The sequence below is a fragment of the Peromyscus leucopus genome, chromosome 4 (genome assembly GCF_004664715.2).
Source record: "Peromyscus leucopus breed LL Stock chromosome 4, UCI_PerLeu_2.1, whole genome shotgun sequence".
Classification (NCBI taxonomy): Eukaryota; Metazoa; Chordata; class Mammalia; order Rodentia; family Cricetidae; genus Peromyscus; species Peromyscus leucopus.
The window spans coordinates 42,498,959-42,524,530 of record NC_051066.1 but is presented as its reverse complement, the minus strand read 5'-3'; the positions used below and the strand labels follow the sequence as shown (position 1 = coordinate 42,524,530).

General features: G+C 37.8%; 1 protein-coding gene and 1 pseudogene across 2 annotated transcripts in view; both read right to left on the bottom strand.

Annotated features, from left to right (window-relative positions):
* LOC114704757 (sodium channel protein type 2 subunit alpha) overlaps nt 1-25,306 on the bottom strand; it is a 135,639-nt gene extending 110,333 nt beyond the window's left edge. Inside the window, exon 1 of one of the 2 annotated variants that reach the window (XM_028886564.2) lies at nt 25,065-25,306. The gene's annotated coding sequence lies outside the window, so the exon portion shown is untranslated. The remainder of the gene's footprint in view (nt 1-25,064) is intronic. The other variant, XM_028888833.2, reaches the window with a different exon arrangement.
* Nucleotides 9,129-9,686, bottom strand: LOC114706986 (annotated as a pseudogene).
* Nucleotides 25,307-25,572: the final 266 nt, after the last annotated feature.

Here is a 25,572-nt window from a genome sequence, read left to right as displayed (position 1 = left end):
ATTTATGATTATGATGAAAAGTGGGTAAGTGGTGAGTGGGCTATAAAGAGGTAAAGTAATAAGATGAGCCAAACTTGTTCAGGAAGTTTTCTGCTCAGGATGGAAAGTAAAACTCAACCAAAGCACACATTTCTCAGTGTGAAAGAGCCACGCTTTACTGAAGACAGGGATAAAGGACTGAGTGAGAATAAGAAATCCACATGGAAAAGAGAAGTGTTTAAGAGGAATTTCTCTCAAAGGGGGCTTGGATGAGTTCAAGAGCAAAGACGATCCTTAAGTGTTGAAACCAAGAAGAATGACTTTAAGCATGTGGGGGAAGTCAAAGGAGATTGGATACAAGGCTGGATGAAGATGAATGTGAAGATGGCATCCACATGCACCTCGGCCTTTTCAATAACATGACGTGCAGGATCCTGAATAAACAGGATAAAAGAAACAACACAGAATTAGAAATGCTTGAAAGAATAAGAAGGCCATTTGGGAACTGAAATTGGGTCCTTTAAAAGACAAGAGGGTACCTTTAATGGTTGAGCTAGCTCTCTAGCTCCATAAGGCCATCTGAATTACCATCAGTCAGAAATGAGTTTTGTTTATTGCTTACAGTAGAATTTACTAGCAACAACAACAACAACAATAATGTTAATTCAAAAAATTAGAGACATTATTTTAATAAATATCAGTTTAGATAGCCATTCATATACATGTTGGTCTATTTTATTAATCGCTTCCTCAGGTTATTGGTTTTCTTGCTGTTGAACTTCTTGAATCCTTTATATATTTGGGGGATTAACCTCTTATAGGATGCCTGGTTTGCAGAGGCTTTCTTCCATTCTTCAGGTTGTCTTATACTCTGTGGACGGCTGGCATTAGGATACAGAAGCTTTCTGGCCTCTTGTAATCTTGCTCTCCCATTTTTAGCTTCTTTTCTGATGTGTTTCCCCAGCATAGCCAACAGGATCCTTGCTCAGGTCAGTCCCAGGAAACCTCTCCTCTGTGCTCTATTTTAGTAGTTTTACTGTTCAAGTAAATCTGTTTTAAGTTTGATTTTTTATATGGCATGAAATTAGGGTTCCATTTCATCCCACAGCATGTGGATAGCCAGTTTTCCAACTGTCATTTATTGAATGGATTGTCCTTTTCCTATTTTGTGACACTTTTACTAAAATTAGTTAGAATAAACATATGGACATACATCCGCACTCTATTACTCTGTTCTATTAGTCAATGTGTCAGGGTTTATGTCAGAAGAATGATGCTTTGATTACTATAGTTTTTTTTATTGTATTTTATTTTTCTTTTACTGAAAATAGGTTTTTTCATACAATATATTTTAAAATAAGTTAGTATAATATTTCTAGCTTTGCTATTTCTGTACATAATTGCTTTGTTTATTTGTGTTTAGTGATTTCTTATAATTTTAGGACCTAAAAACATTTTCCATATGAAACATCATTGTACTAGTAATGTGAATTACACTGAATCTTTATATTGCTTTCTGAAGACTGGACATTTAAGAATGTTAATTCTTCAAATCTGTGAACAAGGTATATCTTTCTATATATTTATGTCCTCAATATATTTTATTGATGTTGATAGTTTTCATGGTAGATATCATTCATCACTCTCCTCATCTTTGTTCCTAAATGTTTTAAGCTATTTTAAGTAGGATTGTTTTATTGATTTCTTTGGCAGATAAACCATTGCTAGTATATAATAATTGCTGATTTTCATATTCTAATTTTGTATCCTGTAACTTCATTAAATTAGTTCATTATTAGTTCTATGGTTGCTATGTAGATGTCATCTCAAGACTTTTCTACATATGAAATTGTGTCATCCACAAACAGAGACATTTGACAACTTCCACTTTCATTTCAAGGGCTTTTATTTCTTTTTCTTGTTTCGTGACTTTGGCTAGGCCTTTCAGTACTCTACTGAGTAGGAATTATGATCACGAGCAACCTGTCTTCTCTTTACTAATGATGATTTTTATTTTACACGTAGAACCATTGTCATTTCCCTAGAGTTTCTATCCAGGTAACCTTTAAGCTGATATATTGTGTCCTTAGGGTAGGTTGCCTCATGTGGAAGTTTAATAAAACAGATATTGTGCTAGACACTGGGGCTTTTCAAAGAACATAATTCAAGCCAGCAGCATTATCAAGTTACTTTTAGATATTACTTGAATACAATGGTGTGTGTGTGTGTGTGTGTGTGTGTGTGTGTGTGTGTGCTTGCGTGTGCACATGATATTTCACATATTATAAAAGAGGTAAAATAAAAACCCAGGAAAAAACAACAAGGGTCTAAATCTAGGCAGACACACTAGAGATTGAGGAGAGATGATTCCTAGGGTTCTCGAATAAAAACTGAAGTGGGTTTTTTTTTTTTTTGAGAAGTTGCTGAAGAAACTGAAGATGACTCCAAGATTCTTGTTTTGGGGACTGGATGTGGATAAAATAAAACCTTTCTCTGGCTTTCCAAATCCTCATTATGTCTTTCTTCATTTAAAATGTGTAAGTCTCTTTGAACACACACACACACACACACACACACACACACACATCCCAAAACAAAAATAGTATCAAGAAACAATGTTTCATACCTCCCCATCAAGGTTCAAAGAACATTATGGAAGAAGGGGTGGAAAATTATAAGAGCCAGAGTTGGGGAAGATTGGGCTAAAACACCATCTTCTGGACATGACAAGACCATTACATTCATGACTTCACAGGAACTGTGGTTGACTCCACAAGATCTGCACAAGATCAAGCCATCAACATTCTAGCACAGGAGAGAAAGAGTTCACCAGGTCGCACCCCTTGCTGGGAACTATGGATGGTTGCTAGTTGCTAGGGGAGAGTCAATTTTCCTTGGAGGTGTAGTCTCTAGTAGGAGGGCAATATTTCAATAGATGGTCTCTCTCTCTCTCTCTCTCTCTCTCTCTCTCTCTCTCTCTCTCTCTCTCTCTCTCTCTCTCTCCCTCCCTCCCTCTCTCCCTCTCTCCCTCCCTCCCCCCCCACACTCTCACACACATTAATTAGAGCAGGTGTGAAGTTGGGGTGGGGGTGGAAGGGGGAGGCTCTGGGAGGCATTGGACAAGGAGATGGGGGTGAATATGATCAAAATAATCACAAATATGAGTTAAAGTTTTAAAGAATAAAAGCATTATATTTTAAAAGTATTATTTTCAATAGTTAAGTCATAATTCAAATAGTTTTCATTTAAGGAAAAGACCAATTATAGATTCACCAAAGAGACCAATAATTTTAAAAGTTTTAAACTAATTTAAAAATCAACATTTTAAAATTTAACAAAATGTTTTAATTAAGGGATAGAGTGGAAGACTGTTAGATGTTACAGATGGACACAGAACACTCATGAAAAAAGCCTCCTCCTATTATTTCCAGACAGGATTAGCATTTGCGTAAAACATCATTTTTCATTATGGTTTCACTTGGGACATTTTTTCAGTAATTACCACTTGAAAAACAAAAGCAGAGGTCATTTCACCTGAGAGATAACCAAAGCACTCAAAGACCCTTCCCATTTCCAGATTAACCAGTTCCCGGAACAATGGCAGATAATTGCACTGATGATAAAGCAACACTTCAGTGTGAATGAAATATCATATTCGTTTCCTTTTTGAAAAACACTCAGCATCATAAACACAAAGGTTTATGTGACCACACATGACCAAATTTATGGGCAGCTTGGACAAGGTATGATGAGAGCCACATCAAACTCAGTCTCACCTCACAGGTGTAACCAACTGAGATGGCTTAGCAAACCTTGTTCTCCTAAGTGATAAAAGACTAGGAAGTTAATAGCACAAACCAAGGTCAAAATGTATAGTGTACACTAACTGCTCAGCACAGACTTCTGATTCCCTCATAAACTAAGAGTACAGGGCTGACTGCCCCTTCTCATGAGATGAGAGAGCATTGCCTTTCCTTGTAGATTTGCTGGAAGCAGTGTAGAGCATAGAACTCTAAGACATTTTAGAGACAACACAGCCTCTTCCTTCCAAGTTACGGGTAACAAAATCAGAGCTCACAAAATTAACCATTATGGAGAATACATTTGAGAACCATTCTTCTGATTCCTACTCCAGCACTTCAGTCCACTGCAGTAAGGTCTCATCCCCAAAGAAGAGGTGGGGGAGAGGGAGGAGAAAAAGAAAACAAGAGGGGAGAAGGAAGGGAGGAAGGGAGGGAGAGCCTGGGATTTTTTTTTTTTAAAGAAGGGAATGAGAAATTATTTGAAGATAAGGTGGTACAAATAATTTTTTATTAAGTAAATAAAAACATACTTAGGAGTCTGTGAACATTTATATTCTAACTGTTCTTTATTTATGAATAATTTTAGGACTTGAAGAGACTTACATTTGGACTAAATCATCACAAATCACAGATACCTTTTGCCTACTCTGTTGTTAGATGCAAAACAAAAGATTCTTGACCATCCAGGGAAGAATTGAGAAGACAAAACGTATGTGGATGTTCGAAAACATGCAAGAATGTGTGTGTGTGTGTGTGTGTGTGTGTGCGCGCGCGCGCGCGCGCTCGTGTGTGTGCGCGTGTGTGCGTGCGTGCGCGCCCATGTGTATAGGTCATGAAACTGGAGAGCAGGCCATGAGTCTGAAATATCTTATGGGAGTCGGGGGAACAAAAGGGAGGGTAATGGACTATATGATGTCAGAGCTGAAGGGGGGATATTGGCAAGGAGCAGCAGCAGGGACGGAAGGAGGGGGAAAGGCAGTGAGGAAGACAGGCAAGTCTTGTCAATGAAGTATGTATGAAAATGCATGTGAAACCAGTGTTTCACATGCTGAATTCAAACATTTCCTTTAAGAGAACTGGGGAGGCGAGGTTTACACAGAGCACACAACCCTTCCTCTAGCCGTGTGAGGGAAAGCGGAGCACAATCCCAGGTGATAGAACCGAGATCAGCTAGAAAAGAGCGGCTAAGGCATGCAACAGTCCCAACTGGATGCCATGACAAGGTCTAAAGGAAGAGCAAGTTCTGCATATCTCACCGACAGGAACCCTGCTCGCATGAAGGCATGGAATTCAGGAAACAACGTATCACTTCTCAGGATTAGTCCTGGACATCAAACTACACAGCCCCTGCTGGAATTGGCTTGTATTTTCATTTCTTCACTAAAATTGTAAGTACTTAGATAAGGGCATTAGAAAAACATACACAGCCACAGCTGAGGAAATACCACTGAGCTGTGTGGTGTGGGAAAGTGATTCTGAGCACACACGTAAGATAAAGGAAAGGGGGAAATTATAACAAAAAGAACTTCAGGGAAGTGCGTAGTCCAGTTAAACCACAGAGCGAAATGCATATCGTTGTCACTGGCTTTACATCACAATAGGAAAAATGTTTCTCAGAACTTTGTATAAAATGACAAAGTATGTTGATGGACTGACTGATTAGAATTGGCAGTGCAGGGGGAAATACCCAGGGCTTCAAGCACACCAAGTAAGCCCTGAACTACATCCCTAGTCACATGTCTATGAGAAAATTGTTGGGTAAGTAAGTAAATAATTATTATTTTGTCTTACAGAGTGGCAGCTAATAGCTATTGTTTCATTTGTGACCCTCATAGTTTCTTTTTAAGATAAATTAACAGGCACAAAATAATATATGCAAATGCATTATAAATAACTAGAAAAAAAAACAGAGGGAAGAAAAAGACTGGTTGGTAAAAGCCATAAGATTAATAAAAAAAAATGAGAGAAAAATCAGGAGTAAAAGTAGAAACAATAAAAAAATTTACCAGACAAGAAACCAAAGATACCAACCAGTTATAATGAATTGTGAATTGTTTGATTCACATTAACTAATAAAAGGCACCAAATTAGATCATAATGCAAGAGAGGAGCAGATGCTGTTTATTCAAAAGAAGCAAGGAACAAGTTGCAAAAGTTAAAAATAAGATGAGAGCAAAAATATATCAGTCAAATAGAAACAGAAATGTAGGTTGTGCAAAGTTATTTGAGACAAAATATGTATCAAGGAACAAAAAAGCTTCATGTATAGATGATATAATTTCATATCAAAATGGTAAATTTCGAATAAAAGTATCCACAAAGTCACAAAATCAGGAGCAGCAGCTCATTATACAAAACTGGTAGAAATTCTACACAATTTTGAGACACATAAATTCTTCCTTCTCAGTTTTTGAGAGAAAATTCTGCAAGCAGCGTGTAGGCATTAGAGATTTGACTGATTTTTTTTTTAAAACAACAATGAACCAAAGAGTACTACACAAAATGCTTTTTATAATTTATCAATCTGAACAGTTACAAAAGAGAAAAATAATAAAAGCCCAAATCATGTAGAATAACCTCCTCCTCTCTCCTTAAAACAATTTTTGGTTCTTGAGACAGTGCATGACAGGCTGGCCACAAACTTGTTATGTGACCGAAGAAGACTTTGATCTTCTGACCTTCGAGGCCCAGCCTGTCCAGGGCTGAGGGGACAGGTGTGTGCCATGCGTCATGATGCTGAGTGTGCAGTGCAGAGGACCAAACTCAAGGCTTTGTGCATGCCAGGCAAGCGTTCTACCAACAACATTACATCTTCATACCGTGAATAGCTTTCAAAGGAAATATTTTGGGGATTTTATCCACAATACATTAATCAAACTTACAACATTCTCTAAAATGTTAACCATTGAAATCTGAAACCTAGAAGCAAGCAAACAAAATAATCTTTCAAAAAAAAAATCTTTGCTCAGAAAAAGAAATCTCAGAATTATAGTACAGATGTAGTCTTTTAGGGATATGGTCATAGTGGTTTTCAAAAAAAAATTCATGGACCTTATATCACTCTTTAATTATTCAGTATTAAATCAGAAAAGCCATCAACCATTTGTTTCAAAACCAAAGAAACAATCACTTTAACTAAGGAGCAATAAACTTAAGAGCACAAGAAATCTATAAATCAGTAAACAGAATAACTCCGGAATGTATCTTAAGACTGAGTCCATGAAACTTCCAATAAAATGGAAAAAACTGTCAGTTTTATCTTAAAAATCAAGAGAACTACACTACCAGCAAATGGGAAAGCTGACGATAGCCAAATCCCATATTGGAACTCGCTTTGAAAAACTCTGTTAAATTCTTTGAAATTGCATAGGAAGAGTGTGTCTATGAAAACAAAACTGCTGAAATGATGCAAGAAAGTGCAAATGTCACGAGTCACAAGGAGCTTAAGAATACACAAATTTACTTTAAAACCACAAGATTTTAGCCAGTATGGGGAACATGCCATTAATCCCAGCATGTGGGAGGCAGAGACAGGGGGATCTTTGAGTTCTAGGGCTACATAGGGAAACCCTGCCTCAATAAAATAAAATAAACAAGACAAGGTTTTTATATAAATAAGTTATTGAAATTTGGTTGGAAATAGTGGGATTGGAAATATTCATTTTCACATTTTACAAACACATAGAAAATTACTCATAATAGATTCAAATGCAAATACAAATTTGATAATCAAAAGTTACCAAATGTACTCTCAAAAACAAGATCTACAATCAAATTTGTTATTAAATACAGGCACAAAACATATATATACAATAAATAAAATTCACCATATACTTAATAAAATACTATACTAAAATCTCATCAAAAACAAGAAAGCAAAATAAAATAATATTAGAAATATGCTAATAAAATGCTTTATTTGGCATGTCTAATTGATTATGCGCTATATCCAGATTCTTGAAAGGTATTTAGAAAGTATCTCAACTCATTTGAGGAATGAAAGGAATCCCCTTACATGGCTACGTTGTCTGTCTCAAAGTAAAATTTTCTCCATACATTATATCATTAATGACAGTGAAAGATAATGATGAAGCTTTACAAAAATGGCCTTAAAGAACTAATATTTTCCAAATTCTGCCAGTCTAGGAGAGGGTATTGATGTAAATGTAATAATATTGAAGTCTAATTGTGAGTACTGAAGAAGAGCATAAAAATAATAATCAAAAATAGCCGGGCGGTGGTGGCACACGCCTTTAATCCCAGCACTTGGGAGGCAGAGCCAGGCGGATCTCTGTGAGTTCGAGGCCAGCCTGGGCTACCAAGTGAGCTCCAGGAAAGGCGCAAAGCTACGCAGAGAAACCCTGTCTCGAAAATCAAAAAAAAAAAAAAATCAAAAATAATTTAGAGATACACCCTATAATTAGAACCAAGCGAGGAGAATAAGCTGAGAAGTGGCAAAATTAATAGCAATATTGTAATGTAAGTATACCCATACCTCCCACTAGATGTGGTCATCTGAATGCTGTCCATCACCTGCATCTTGCCTTTATAGTGAAGGAAAAATACAGACTGGAGTCTGAAGTTCACCTTTTGTAAGGACTATTTAGCAAATGCTTAGGGATATGTGTGGTCCATAGTGCAAATACATAAGTCTGTCCTCAGATAGAAACAGCTGTAAACACACACACACACACACACACACACACACACACACCCCTTAAGCATGACTGTTTTCTAATGAAATGGCTGTGTTCTAATGGACACTCAACTTCAAATTTAATGTAATTTTTACACATCATGATTCCCCAAACTTTTTGAACAGAAGAGTCAGAGAATGACCATGACTTGCTAGATGCTGTCCTAGGCTCTACATGGCTTAAGAGGGTGGTAAGGCAATCTGCTCCGTGTTAGTCCAGATCGAGGATGGTACAGACAAAGCCTACATCATGATGTGAAGAATGTCACACGTTTCTCAGAAGAGTGCTTACTACCAGATGGTAACTTACTACCAGGAGGTAACATCTGAGTGTCTGGCAGGAAGGGCAAGCAGAAAAAGTGATGGGTCATGAAGTAGTGATATCCCCTCTGCCCCTTTCTGTAGATGGAATAGCAATAGCTCCTCCTTTAATTTCTGTGCCAGTTCTCTGTGAAATACAGCAAGAATTTCTCTCTAACTGATAGCCACTCTCAAAGGGAAAATTAGTTTTCCCCAACTCAGACATGCAGACCCCATACCCAGCAGTAGATGGCCAACACAAAACGGACTCAATAGTATTTTTGAAAATATTTGTCTCATATAGCTTTATCTGGACTTTTTTTTTTTACCCTTACATGTCTTTTGCTTATATATCATGGTTTTTCATTTTGATTTTATGAATTTTCTTTTTTTTTTTTCAGTTTGGAAGCTTTTACATTTTATTAATGGACAAACTACTCCCTCAACTTGAAACACAACGAAATCTTCAGGTTAAAATGTTGAACTCCATGTGGTAGGATTGCTTGATGCTTGATGACCCACAATTCAGTATAAACTCTGTCTTGCCATTGTGTGAATTCTTACAGACCCAGCTTTGTTCTCCTCCAGTGTCTTCTCTTGGAGTTGTACCTTATTTTGTTACCACTTTTCATCTGAATCCACTGAGGAATAGGACAATTTTGCTTTTCTTTCTTGGCCAGGCATCACTTGATTCTGAAAGTCTTGTGAGAAGACATGGTGAGTAGCCCAGTCAGGAGTCCACCGCACGATGGAGGAGGAAAGGAGAAGAGGAGATTTTATGAATTGTCTGTGTGTGTGAGCCTGTGTGCCTCTGCTTCTGCACATGCTCCTCATGCTTCCTTGTTGGTTCTTTTTTCCTGTTTGTTTGTTTGTTTTGTCCTATATTGGTTTGTTTTATTTTATCTTATTATTAGTTTTTAAATGCATGTTTGTTTTGTAATGAGAAAAAGGAAGAAAGGATTTGGATGAATGGGGATTTGGGGAGAATCTGGGAGGAATTGGGGGAGGGGAAACTGTTACCAGAATCTATTGTATGAAAAAAATCTGTTTTCAATTAAAAAAATTCTAAAATAAAACATTCCAACACAAAAAAGCCTGTCAATCTTTTTGTCTTAATTCCATAATTAATGGATTTTTAAAAATAAAAATATAAATATAATTCTACAAGAACAATATGTATTTTCAGAATAATAATTTATGAATAAAATGAATTTATTAGCTTTAACCAATCTGTAAATATTTATTTATTTATTTATTGTCTTAAAAATCTATAAACATTTAAACAGTATACAGTGTTTAGTCTTCTACATGTCATGGATTTTGACCAATGGAAATGATCACAAAGAGTAGATGAATTTTTTCAGCTATACTTGAATCATTAAATGTTACATTTTAAAGAAAATGCTGTATCTCCTCTTTCCATTTATCACAAGATTAACAATACTTAAAATCTTGAAGTATCCAGGAAATGCAGAATTTGTGCATAGGCTATTTCTAATCACAGATCTTTGTGTTTTATTTTTTGTGAGTTCAGTGGTTCTGGCTTGCTTTTATTTATCACTTACTATTTTCCCATAGATTTTGTTTGCTGAATTTATACAGGCATCAAAGCATGATTCTTCCTTGTATAGTTTTTTTTTTAAATTAATTTCTGTTAGCATACAAAATCCTGGGTATCATTGTGACACTCTGCTTTTGCCTTTTCCTCCTTTCTCCCCTCTTCATCTTCTTCCTCTTTCTCTCCCTTTTTAGACTCTCTCCTCCACACTCACAATTTTTCTTCTCTCATATCATAAAGCATAATATAAGAGATAAAACAGGCATTGTTTGTCTCCCTGACTCTGGCTCATTTCACCGACCACAATGACCCCAGTTCCACCAATTTTCCAGTAAACATCATAGTTTCATCATTTTTTAAACTGTTTTCTTTAACTTTTCCTTGAAGGGTAAAAATTTTATTTTGGAGGAACTGTGTGGTGATATTGTGTTCCCCAAAATATTGTGCACCCTAATAAACTTATCTGGGGTCAGAGAACAGAACAGCCACTAGATATAGAGGCCAGAAAATAGTGGCACACATGCCTTTAATCCTAGCATTACAGAGGCAGAGATCCACCTGGATCTCTGTGAGTTCAAGACCACACTGGAAACAGTTAGGCATGGTGACTCATGCCTTTAATCCCAGGAACTGATGGCAGAAAGCAGAAAGGTATTTAAGCATGAGGATGAGGAACTAGATGCTGGTTAAGCTTTTAGGCTTTTAGCAACAGTTCATCTGTGATTCATTTGGATAAGGACTCAAAGCCTTCCAGTCTGAGGAAACAGGATCAGCTGAGGAACTGGCAAGGTGAGGTAGCTGTGGCTTGTTCTACTTCTCTGATCTTTCAGCGTTCACCCCAATACCTGGCTCCCAGGTTTGATTTTATTAATAAGACTGTCTAAGTTTCATACTACAGACCTGCCCTGCACATTTTCAGAGAGAACAATGTAAGAAAGTAAATGTGTTATCCCTAAGATAAATATAACTCCAACATAGTAAATGATCTTTCCCCATGCGTTGTTCATTTTGGATTTTGTTTGTTGTTCATTGTTGCTGCTGGATTCCAAATGTCATGATTGCAGAAGAAATTTTGTGCTCTTAGTTACTTCTAGGATAGACAGAGGCCACATTTTCTTTAACTAATTATCTATTGATGGCTTCTAGGTTATTGTGTATCTTCGATATTGTTTTTTACTTTTATTTATTTTTTATTTTATGTGCATTGATTGGTGTTTTGTTGACATACCCTGTGTGAGGATATAAGATTCCCTGGATAGTTGTAAGCTACCATAAGGGTGCTGGGAATTGAACCCAGATCCTGAAAGAATAGTCAGTGATTGTAACCGCTGAGCCATCTCTCCAGCCCCAGCACATCTTGGTTACTGTGAACAGTGTTGCAATAAACATGGTGTGCAAGAATTATTGAATGTTTGGTGTATTGCCTTAGGCCCTCCAGGTATATACCTGGGAGTAGTGTAGCTGGATCTATCATACTTCTGTTAGTTCTTTGTGTTTATCTTTAAAAACATGTTAATTCATTTACTACAAAAATCAAAGCCTAGATCTGATGTCTATCACTGTGCACTTTGCTTTACCTAAGAAAGTATCTCAACTGAACAACTACTGAGTCATGCAACTTCTAATTTCCTTATATCCTCTGATGTTAAATGTGGTTGTGAAAATACCTAACTCCCAGGATCATCATGAGGATGAAATAATTGCAAATTTTTAAAGACAAGATTATATAGCAGTAAATGTTTCATAAATGTTAGCTATTTGGCCAATATAATTACTGGCAGAAAATATATGACATATCCAAAAGGTAGCATTTAATCTGAGGGACTCAACCAATAATAATAAAGATTCTCACCTACAGTATACTAGCACAAAGGGATTTCTGGATTTGGCAAACTCTTCTTTGCTCTTGTTTCCTATGCTGCTAGCCTGGGGTGTACCATGCTTTATTCATTGCCCTTTAGGAGAGGGAATCTTTGACAGAGTCAGCAAATGTAAAAAATCAAAAAAGCAGAATGATGGGAGGAAGTGAAGAAGAACATGAGGTCACTGACTAAATTCTGCAGTTAAAGATTTGAAATTGTTGCCAAATCCACCATCTTTGCCGTCAAGATGCCAGAAGAGTGTTGCACTTTGCATTTCATTCTCCCTCTGGAAGTTAAGTCTTTATATTGTTTAGATTGCAGTTCTGATGGAAGGAGATATGGGCTGCATATGTACATGGTGTGTGTGTGTGTGTGTGTGTGTGTGTGTGTGTGTGTGTGTGTGTGTTATTGGTTAATTCTATTACTGAATATACTGGCTGGGTTTTATTTTTTTTTTTTGGCGGGGGGGTTGTTTTTTAAAAATTGACAAAAGTTGAAGTCATTTAGGAAGAAGGAATCCCAGTTGAGAAAATGCTCCATCATATTGCAGGTAGGGAAATCTGTTAAGCATTTTCTTGATTAATGATTGATGTGGGTGATGTGGGAGGGCAGAGCTCACTGTGAGCTGTAATGCCTTTGGACAGGTAGTCCTGGGTTGTATAGAAAAGCAGGCTGTGTAAGCCATGGGGAGTAAGTCAGTGCACAGCATCACTTCATGGCTTCTGCTTCAGTTCTTGCCTCCAGGTTCCTGCTTTGAGTTCCTGTGTAGGCTTCCCTCAACGGACTGCAACCCAGCATATGTAAACCAAATAAACCCCCTTTCCCCCCAAGTTGCTTTTGATCATGGTCTTTATCATTCATAGCAATAGAAACTGAGCTAAGACACTGAGTATAAAAATTACTCTATTATGAAGTTCCAGAGAGAATGTGCACACACAGGAGACAGATGATGTGAGAAAAGTAATTATTATCTTCTTCTGACAATTTTCTGCATAGCATGTTTGTTTCACTGTGCAAATCAACAGGAGTAAACCAAAACTAAAACCAAATTAAGAGGCTATTAAACTATTAAAGGCATAGCTATGAAAAGAACTGCTATGAAATTTCAGTAACCTACATGAAGCAGGGCACATTTACATTATATACACAAGGCATTTCAAACAGTGTCTGGATTGAAGCTTCTAATAACTCAGCTTGCAGATGCACTGATGGCCTAAGGTGGAAGTCAGCTGTGATTATTAATCTTGATTGTCATCTTGATTGAACTGAGCAATACCTCGTTGTTTCTGTGAAAGTGCTTCCAGAGACAATCGGATAATGGGGGCTCTGACCTAATGAGTTATTTAATCCACTGATGAATTAAAGATGGGAAAGGACTATTCTTTTCAGAGGTAAGGCCTAGCTCGAAGAAGCAGGTCTCTGGGGCCTGCCTCTGGCAGTTCTGGCTTTTCCCACCCCCATCCTGCTGCTACACTGACCTGCCCTGACTGCTACGGATTGGATTCTACTCTACCTCCTCCTCCACCACCACCCCAGCCACCATAGATAGGAGTCTCTGATACTCTAAGTTAGATGAAGTCTCTCCTCTTTTTACTTCATAGCCATTGGAAGGTGACTTAACACAGAAGTGTGTGTTGGTTCTGGGTAGCTTCGTGGAAACAAAGACATATTATCTGTCTCACCAATGTTCAAAGTTTCATTTGAGATATGATAACCTGGGTCCACAGATGTCTAATCTATATTATAACAAGTATAGAGATAAGTAAGGGTAATGGACGTTCATCTTACACATGAGAACAGAGAATCCTATAAAGAAAGTAATATTTCAGTTACATAAAATTAGATAATTTTGTTCATATTTTATGTCACAAGGTATTTCTCACTGACACTGATGTTTATAAGGTATAAAAATACATTCAATGGACACTTTTCAGTAAATGCTCATATGGGAAGTGTTAAATGTTCTGGGGCTGGACCATAAAATGCACAAGCAAGAATACTTGAGTTTGAACCCTAACATCCATATGAAAAAGCTGGGCATGGCAGTGTGTGCCCATACAATGCTTGGAAGGCAAAGGCTCAAAAACAAAACGCCTGAGACACACCTCAGCCACACTGGCTGGAGGTGCTGAACTCCAGACTGAATGAGAAATACTATCTCCAAGAATAAGGGAAAGAAAGATTCAGGGAGAGACTTTTTATTGACCTCTGATCTCTACACACACACACACACACACACACACACACACACACACACACTATGCTTCCTAATTTTTTAAAAAGTTTATTTTTGTGTCGGGTGTGTGTGTGTGTGTGTGTGTGTGTGTGTGTGTGTGTGGGCGGGTGAGTGTGTACCACAGTGTGGGTGTGCAGGTCAGGAATCGGTTCTCTCCTCCCTCCATGGGGTCCCCAGGATTGGATTCAGGTGGTCAGGCTAATTGGTAAATGTCTCTACTGATGGAGCCATCTTGCCTGCTCAAGGAAAATTTAATTTCTATTCATTAAAAACAAACAAACAAACAAACAAAATCTAGTGGGCAGGTGGTGATGGCGCAACCCTTTAATCCCAGAATTTGGGAGGCAGAGGCAGGCAAGGCAGATCTCCGTGAGTTTGAGACCAGCCTGGTCTACAGAGAGAAAAAAACCAAAAACAAAAACAAGTAAACCAAACCAAACGAACAAAAGTCAACAAGAAAAAAGTATATAAGCTGAGATTTAGAATAATATACAAATTTTTACTTTCTAAGAGAATCAGTTGAGTAATTTTGATGAAATAATATTAGTTTCTAAAAACTAAAGCAGTAAATAAATTTACCAGAACTAAGAAATTGAAGCACACAAAAAACATAAGGTCAACTTTCCCACTTAAATTCATTAAATTAAATAGCAATTATACTTCTTTTGGCTGCCTGTATCCTTGAATCAGAATTCAGGTTTGTCATCTAAGTTTTTAACTCTCATATTATTTCTGTATATGGAGGCTTTCATAACAGTTACAAGCTCAAATTTGTATTTAAAAACTTTCCATTTAAATTATTTTGAGGTTGACAAAGGCATTTCCTGTTAATTTAGTTCACCAAGTTGCCCCATCTAAAAACTATGTGGGTTGGAGAGCTAGCTTAGCAGTTAACAGCATTTTCTGCTTTTGTAGAGGACCAGGGTTCAGTTCCCAGCACTGGCATGGTGGCTTATAACTGTCAGTAACTCCAGTTCAATGGGATTTGACGTCTTCTTCGGGCCTCTGCGGGCATTTCGTGCATATGGTACACAGGAAAACTTGCATACAAACACTCATACACACAAAATAAATAAATCTAGAGGAAAATTTAAATTGTGGCAGGATTTCTGTGAGTTGTTATCTTTACTTTAGTGGATTTATTTTATCTAAAGCTTGCTGGGGGAAAATTACTGGGTATCTAGGGAGCTTTGGGCCACAGGCCCTAGAGCTGGTTCCAGAAGCCATCATCACAGACTCCTTCCTAAAGGCCTGTGAACAATGTATACCAAGTGGAGAATGACTTCCTATAGTTTGATTGTTATGAGTCCAGATCAGTAGTCAGTATGATTTACTAACCATTGTTCTATACAGAATTGACTTCCATAGGAAGTCAGTCTCAGAATCTGCAGAATTATATCACTCCTTGTGACATAACTAAGGACTCGGGTGCCACTCAGGATTGACTGCTGGTCTTTCACAGCCAGTGGCTTGTCTGAATGTTCTTTATCTAAATGATGAGCCACTTTACATTTGAACTTTCTGACTCCTAGGGACTAAAATCGTGAATAATTGATCTGGGTGCACCCATTCAATTTAAGCCATGGTAGAACCTTCTTCTGCCTTTCTTCTCTCAGCCCATATAAACAAGACTATCGAACATCACCAGTGTGTCATGAGCAGTGCACACTTTCTTCTTGAGAACTTGTTAATAAACCACATTCTTGGATATATGCTACATTGCATATCACCTGTCTATAAAACAAGTCTTCTTAAGTAAGAATGTTCACATAGGTCTGAGCGCTTGCCTAGAAGATCTTAGCAGTCTGGAAGTTGATAGTGTCAATGCAAAAATCACAGCTTTCATCTTAAAGGAAGTCACAGGCAGTTTATTCTGGAGTCATTTTGAGTGACCATGGCCCAGGAACACAACTTAGGTTACCTTAAATTCCATGTTCTAAAATAGAAGCAGTTTCATCAAGTTTTATATTCTCACAGAACAGAGAAAGTCATAAATCAAGACAAGTTTGAAATACATTGGTGGGTACAGCAGAAAGGGTGGCTACAGCAAGATGTGGGGAGCTTTTCTACAGGCCCAAGATGCCATCTGATGAGATTCTAACTGCTGGGGTTGGTGGAAGCTACTGGTCAGTTAAGTTAATAGATTCCAAAAGGTTTTCATCTCTTACTCACAAGAGGTTAGTTTCCATACAGGTTGGCCAAGAATGGCTGTTCCAGAGGGCCAGAACTAGCCCAATATAAGTAATTAGCTTCTGGGCCTGCAACATTTCAATGTCTGCTCAGAACTGAGACTTTTGTCAGCCAATCAGCTTCTGCAGACACAGCTTCTTTTCAGGAGTTTTTTTAACACTAGACCCTCTCAAGTCCACAAGAGACATGGAAAAAAAAAAAGAAATACATTCAAGCCAGTAATAAATGTTGGATGGTAAAGAACATCACTAGCACCTTCCCTGGATGGCCAGCTTTGGGTCTTAGGTATTTCCCATTTGACATCAATTATCCACAGAAAGGATATACTGTTCATGCTAACTTTATAAATCTAACGATAAAGTCTCTCCTTTGTTATGACCGTCCGACCAATTCACACAAGCTTCATAAGAATTCTGCTCTTTCACTATCATATGTAACTCCCAACCCAAGAGGCAGGTAGGGTAGTTACACACTCACACAGTTGCACACTTATCTGCTGATACCATCTTGGCATGCTCACATGGAGAACACAGAATCCCAGCCAATTCTAGATAGCAACAACAGATAGCATTTCAAAAGTGTAATAGTAATTGAAATGGTTAATACACTTCTTGAAGGTGATTTTTTCCCCTCGGGTCACTTTATTCTATTACAATTTTATCTTCTAGCAACTTTAAATAACATACTAAAATGATAGTATTTTTAACAGTCAAAAACTTTTTTTTACCACAATCTGATACAGAAAATGAATTGAAATATGCTTTCCTCAAGGTCAGGTATGATGGCATCTACCTTAAATCCAAGCAAGTGGGAATCAGAGACAGGTGAATCTCTGTGAGTTCCAGGCCAGCCTGGTCTCCAAAGTAAGTTCCAGGCCAACCAGGACTATATAGTAAGGCCCTGTTTCAAAAATAATCCAAAACATTTAACAAATTAGGATATGCTTGCCTCTTAAACTCAGAAAGTTCCAGAATTTAAATTTGAAAACTGTCCGTATTAGCCATCAATAATGATATTATCTTCCTAACAAAAGTCTTTAATTTTCAATTAAAGGTCTTAACTGAAAGTTAATGTAAAATATCATACTGAGGTATTTTCCAGCTTTGAATTGTAAGGGAAGATGACATTGTTGTGTGACTATTAAAGAGAGCAAAGAAAATGAATTTACTTTTCAGTTTTAATAAGATTTTATCCCACGCTCCTGGTTCAAGTGGTATTTTCCTACATTAAAACAATATTTCAGTAGGTACCACTCTATTGTCAATGATAATCACTTTTATCCTCAAGATGTAAGTAAAACTTTGATACTTTGAAATCAATATAATATGCAGTTACATTATTAAGGTCCTCATTTTTCTTATTTTGAAGGAAATTATGAATGATTTTCATTTATGAATTCTAAACACTAGAATTCATCATTAGACAAAAATCAGCCTATTTTTTTTATAAATTCTACTTTTATTCTATTAAAATTTGGAGAAGAAAACACAAGCATGTATTCTAGAGATAGCAGGCATGTGAAGGAGCCATCTGCAAATTCTACATTGACAGCATCTTAATATGTAGAGTCTGTGTCTGAATCTTTGGTTTTTGTTTTTAACAAAATTGCTTTTCCTTTGCAGTAAACTCATCTGCAACTGTTGTTGGTATTTAAAGCACATCAAATAAAAAATGTTAATAATTTATACCCAAAGCAATGACATCAAGAAAAGGAACAGGCCTTTTCTTTTTCAGCTGGTAGAATCTGAAAGTGTCCAGGGGTGGTATGATATTATTACAAAGGTTTTCAACGGAAATTTTAGATTACCCATAGATGACTTGCAGTAGACTTGCCTGAAGCAGCAAACTGAAGACTATGACTGTGAGATTTATTTTGTGTTTTCTATGACCTATCTTAAAGTCACAGTTTCATAAAATAGATGTTTACAAAGGTAAGTAACAACAAAACCAAACAATTAAACCCTTCGGAAGCGCTGCAAGCCGTGAAATGATCACTTAGGTTTACTTCCTGGTTAATGCTTATTTCAGAACCTCCAGATGGAGGCATCTTTCAAGAGTCAACTGCCTGTGTTCAGCAGATGTTAGTGGGATGAGATGAAGTTAGTCTTTCCATTCCTAACCCATCACACATTCAAATGGCCCATGCTAGTCTTTTTTTTTTTTTTTAAGCTGCTTTGATAGACTCAACTTTATTTAGCCAAGTTGGAAAGGTGTAATTTCTAAAGATTAGACTGTCCCTTCTTCTAGATAGAAAAGGCAACTTCCCCCCAAAAGTTGCTGAATCATGAGCATTGACCAAAACACAATCATATGTGAGAGGACCAGAAAAGCTTAGTGAGATGTCTGCAAGTTTTCATCTATGTATTTTTAAATTAAAAATGTTTTCATTTATTTTACTTACCAACTACAGTTTCTCCTCCCTCATCTTCTTCCCCCTCCCCCTCCCCCTTCCATCTACCCTCCTCCCCATCACTCCTCTCCTTCTCCATTCAGAAAGGGGTAGGCCTCTCATGGGCTGAACAAATCATGAAACATCAAATTGAGGCAGGACCAAATTCCTCCCCATGCATCAAGGCAGGGCTAGGTAATCCAGCACAGGGAACAGGTTCAGCTAAGTGCTAGGAACAGGTCCTGATCTCACTTCTAGGAGCCTCACAAACAGATCAAGCTACACAACTGTCATTCATATGCAGAGGGTCTAGGTCAGTCCCATGCAGGCTCCCTAACTGTTGGTCCAGAGTCCATGAGCTCCCACAGCTCAGGACAGCTGCCTCTGTGGGTTCCCCTGTCATAACCTTGATGCCCCCTGGCTCATAAAATCCGTTCTTCTCTTCAGCAGGACTCCTGGAGCTCGGCCCAGTGTTTGGTTGTGGATGTCTGCATCTGCTTCCATTATTTACTGGTTAAAGGCTCCCTGATGACAATTGGGGCAGCCACCAATCTGATTATAGTAGATAGCCAGTTGGGTCACCCTCTCCACTTTTACTAGGAGTCTTAACTGGGGTCATCCTTGTGGATTCCTGGGATTTTCCCTGGCACCACATTTCTCCCTGACCCACAAATGGCCCCCTCTATCAAGAGCCTCATGTTCCCATCCCCCATCATCCCCATGCATGCTAAGTCTTCTAAGAAGACAGTCATATCAAAATTCAGATAAAGTTACAAGGATATAAATTCTGTAGATGGCTGTGAAACCAAAATATATTAAGAAATAATTTAGAAACCACATATGCAATTTGAATTGTATCTTATTTTGTTAACAAGGTATTGAGCTAAAGATACTCTCACTTAGAACAGTTAGGAATTAACTGAGGTATTTGTCAAGAGATCTCAGCTGTCCTCAGAAGACAAGAGGGAGGCAGAGGATACTGGGAAGCTCTAGAACCTCTGCCTTTACCAGGTTGCTCAGTGTCAACAATGAGGGAAAGAAAGCCATCAGTAGACATCCTGCATCTCACATGTCATCTTTTGACCTCCTCACTCTGACCACACAGAATACAGGGAGCTCTGGAATTCAGACGCCACACTTTATTCAGCCAGTTCTGAACTGAACCAAGTTTGGCTGAACTGGGAGAACAGCTCCAACATGAAGGATGAAATTCTTCATTAACATCTTCAAGGTATCACCTTGCCATTCTGTGACTGACTAGAGATCAACTCTAAGAAAGAGCACACAGAATTCTGGGCTTGCCAACAGAAAGAAGAGGAGCTCTGATAGGAAGCTCCACAGACGTTAGCAAAGGAAGTTTGTGAGTGTGCAGACCGTTTTCTCTCTACACACATCTGGTTACCAATGAAATGAAATGAGACTTAAGGGAAGAGCTTGAACAATTCATTCAGAAGTGGATAAACTAGCCCAGAGTGCTCATACATTGTCTTCGTCACTTTTCTGTTGCTAAGATAAAACATCATGGCCAAGACAACTTATAGAAGGAAAGATTTTCTTTGGGTTTATGATTCCAAAGGGATAAGAGTCCATCATGGCAGAAAGGGCAGGCATGGCAGCAGTAACAGAAGCTGAGAGCTCACCTATTGAACTGCAAGCATGAAACAAGAGAGTGAACTGGAAATGGTGAGAATCTTTAAATTCTCAAAGCCTGCCTCCAGGGACATACTTCCTCCAACAAGGCTGTCCCTCCTGAGCCTCCAGAAAGAACAGAACCAAGTGCTGAAACATTCTAATATCTAAGCCTATGGAGGATATCCCACTCAAACCACTATGTGTGGAATAGGTGTGCATTGGAGCCACCAAGAGCAAGTTTTAAGTGGTACTTATAAGAGCAAGATGATGGAAATATACATGATGTGCTTGCTGTGAAGCACTGTTATTAACTGCTCATTCAAGGATTAATGTGACCAAACTGTGTTCTGCAGGGAAGTGTTTTGCTACTGAGGATTAATTATTCCTTCAAGCAAGTCCATATGCCACAAATGGCCCTTTCTGAGAAATCAATAAATTTAAGAAATCTCATGTTCTATCATACAGACAAGGGCAAATCACTCAAAATTACTTCAATGGCAGTGTTTTGAAGCATCACCCACTTCTTCTGGTCTTGTGAGTTGTTTTTTTTCCTTAAGATTTGTTTATTTTTATTTTGTGTATATGGGTCTTGCACGTATATCTGTGCATCATGTGTGTTCAGGGCCCACAGAGGCCAGAAGAGGGTGGTTGATCTCATAGAACTGGAGTTTTAAACAGTTGTGAGTTGCCACATGGGTGCTGGGAATCCAGCTTATGTCCTCTGGAAAAACAGCCAGTGCCCCTAACCTCCTGGTCTCAGGTTTTAAACAGACATTGAAACTTTTTTCCTGCCTCTACTACATTATGATTGTTACTTCTCTCCTCAATTCTTCTCCAATGACTTCTAGACTTAGTTTTCTCTGATCCTAATTGAAATGAAATTTTCCTCAAGGGTACTTTCCTCTACATGCTATAGAACATCACTTTAGCTCTGAATTGTCAGTTCCCTAATATTTAAACAGACTTCTTAACTGTCTCATTCTCAGTTAGCCCTCAGAGGCCCTGGTCATGGTAAGTTTTCTAATGTCTTAAAGTCTGCTTAAGACTTACAAATCAGAACTCAGTCCATTGCTTTCATCCTGCTACCTTGCCAACCAACCGCTTTAGGGGTTTTCCACTGTTTCTGATTTTTGTTCAGAAATACAGTTCATCTACTGTGACTCCTATCATATTGATGACCATCCAGCCTCTCCCATCACTTCCTGTAATGAACTGATGTCCTTTCTAGATTTCCTTTACTCTCCAAACCTGAAGATTACACCATAGTTATTTAGCTGTACTTCTACTTCCTGTGGATTTGCAGTTATGTGAGACTTATGACTATGTCTCATACATAGTCATACTAAATCCCTATGACTTCATACCGGTTTGTAAGTTCAGCCTTAACAAATACTCTGATATCTAGACATCAAATCTCTCCCACGAGAGTTTGCTTGAATGTGTTGAATACTTAACACTGAAAACCAAATTTCTCCCTTCACTTTTAGTAGCTAGCCCCCCTCCAAATAGTATCAAAAATACAACAAGCAAACCAAAAGCTACAAACATGCTGGATCATTGTTTATTCTCTATAATTTTCCTGTTCAATTTCCTCCTATATGCCTACTTCACCTCTAAATCTATATTTGAGCAAATCTATATTGTTAACTTATAGTCAACTTTTTCTTAAAGATCTAATTATGTCTAATCTTCTTCAAATTCATTTTTCCTAAGATTTATATAATCAAAAGCTCTGAATCCAAGTTGTTGCACAGTACTGAGCATAAAAGAGGCCCTCATACCCTGGTCTCACTCACTCTCCCCTTTTCTCCATCCCATATTTTGGTGTTTATAATATTTTAAGCAATGACAGTATCTACACATGTATATTTCCATTTAACATTTATTTAGTTTTTTTATTTGGTTTGTTTGAGGCAGTTTCTCTGTATAACCCTGGCTATCCTGGAACTTGCTTTGTAGACCAGGCTGGCCTCGAACTCTCAGAGATTTGCCTGCCTCTGCCTCCCAAGTGCTGGGATTAAAGACATGTGAAACCATGGCCACTTTATTTAGTTTTTTTATTTATATGTATGTGTGTGTCAGTGTGTGTAAAAGGGTATGTGTGGGGGTAATGGTGTATAGATAAATAGGTAGGTGTCCCACAGAATCCAGGATGAAGTGTGATATGCTCAAAAGCAAATTTCTTTTCTTTTTTCAAGCTTTGTTTTATTTTTAAGTTGTGTGTATGTCTGTGAATGGGCATGCCATGTGAATACAATATTCAATGAGGGCAGAAGAGGGTGTGGATTCCCTGGAGCTGGAGTTATCAAAGATTGTTAGCTACCCAGAGTGAGTGCTAGGAACTGAATGCAGGTCCCTCTGCAAAGGTGGTACTCACTGTTAGCCATTGAACCATCTCTTCAGTTCCTGTAATTACTTTTTAGTCCCTACCATGAACCATTCTTGGATAAAGATATGGTATTTCACAAATATTTGTGTAGAAATGACATATGTTAATCCCCTTCTTTTCTCCAGATATTGAAGAAATAGTATATAATCTATACAAAGTACTATCTAAGTATCTACAAATTACTCCCTCTATATACAGAGTATTCTATAGGACAGAAGAAATAAAATAATGGGCTTCTATAAGCCTCTGCCTATGTCATTCATGAGCACAAGGTAGACAGTATCCCTAATCTAAAGTGAAAACACAATATTAAGGAATGCAATCTCTGTAAGTGTTTAATTAAGCTGTTTTCTTGTGGCTTTTGGAAAGAACCTTAAGTAAATTTAATTCTGTATATGATAATCCATTGAGCAATGTACACTAAAAGAAACCATTTTACAGAATTTGCCAAGTCAACATCAACCAGAGTCAATATCAGCACACCTGGAATATGTCATTTGGGTATGTTCACAGTAGAGATAATTGCTGTAGAAGACACTGAAAACTGCCAATCAGGGTACTAGTCATACTTGCTGCTTTTAACTGAGCCTGGACTCTAAGTGTGATAATCCACCTAATGTAAAATCCATGTAATCTGTCAGCCACTGGTACTCTTCTCTAAATGGAAGATAGATGTATGCTAAATAGAAATCTGTGATTCTAAAATCATCCTATGTATTGAACTACATATAACTGAAAACTCTTCATGAATTCTGCATAGTCAAATTACATTTCTTCAGTATTCCTAAACATTGCAGAAAACCCACAGCTTTCACAATCTCAGATACAGCAAACTACCTTTTTTATAGGAAAATGATGACTGAGCTAGAAACATCCTGAATGCATGTATCCCACTGCCTGCCACCTACACACACACACCACACAACAGACACACCACACACACACACACACCACACACACACACACACACACACACACACACACACACACACACACACACACACACACACACACACACACACACATACACACATACCTCCAAAACAGGGAGTGAAGCAGTTAACAATCTTACAGAAATATTTTTTATATATTTTAAAAATTCATTAACATCAAGCCAAATGTCCAGCCAAATTTTAACCACATCTTTTGAATGTGACATTTCTATATTTCCTTCTCTGATTATACTGATAACCATAAAAGAACCTTTATGAGAAATCATAAGAAGCAGGAGGAAAAAAAGGTTGTTGCTTGCCATTTCCACCTCCTGAGTCATTCCACTCTGTAGCACAGCTAACATCACATGACCTAAAATCATTTAAAATGTGAACACCTTCCACAATATGAACTATTCTAAATGGTCACTGTCCTTTTTTTTTTTTTTATAAATAAGGAAAATCCATTTCCTTCAGCAATTAATTAGTTTTCACTGTTCTTCTCATATGGGGGGAGGGGGAGTCCAATCTTGTCACTCGGAGTCTATCAAACACATTACATCAATCTTCACTCGTGGGAGAGAAGTGACTTGTATACCATTCTGAAAGGTTAAAACAAAAGCCTACAGAATCCCAACATCCCAGCAGCAGCAATTGTTCAAAAGGCCTTGGGCTCAGGATTCTGGAGTGCCTCTGAGGCTGTGATCAGGGGGCTCAGCCGTGGGCTCTGGCGGAGCCACTGCCATGTTAATCTGCTTCATTACATCTCTATGATTTGTTCAACGCATTAGGCATCAGTATTTCCCTTGTGAGAAGAAGGCCCATCCCTCACTCTGAAAGCTTTATCTTTTGAAGTTAAACAAATATAGCCCCTGACATGACAGGCTGAGAAGCCGACGAAACATTAAAATACAACATGGCATGGCCACTGATCATTTTAGCATAGGAAGATTTTTTAAAGGCAGAACAACCAGAATTAGAGCATTTGAACCTTTTGGGTTTGAATACAAGATTACAAAGCACATCTTAATTTAAATGCCATCATTTGGCAGAATAGTGATTCACCGATGCGACAAAAATAGAATCATGCTTGCTTACCTGAAATAAAGGGAATGGTAATCATAGCACAGAATCCATGTGCGTGATGAATATAACAGTCTCCAATGCAGGTCTCCAGAATTCAGCCTACAGCAGAAAGTAAAATCTCACATGTGCAATATCCTTACTAAAGAAGAAAAGCCAAGACAGGGCGATCACTGCATCCTCTCTGCTTCTGCCTTAGCTTTCTGTTCTGACACTCACTCACTCGATGGTACCCACTGTCTGTTAGAAAACAGCATGCTAAATTAAAATAAATAAATAAATAAATGTAAGGGAGCAGCTTGCGTGACAGCTCCATCTCCTGGTCACAAATGGAATCACTGTAATGCAAGCTCATTTGGCAGAATAGCATTCAACAAATAATGTTAAGTGGCGTAATGTATATAGTTCAGAATTCTAATGTATTTGAATTCAACTACTCGAATTAGTCACAAATTAAACATTGGAAAGTTATTATACTCTGATTTTTAAAAATTATAGTTCAACTTTTGGGGGTTGTTTGATT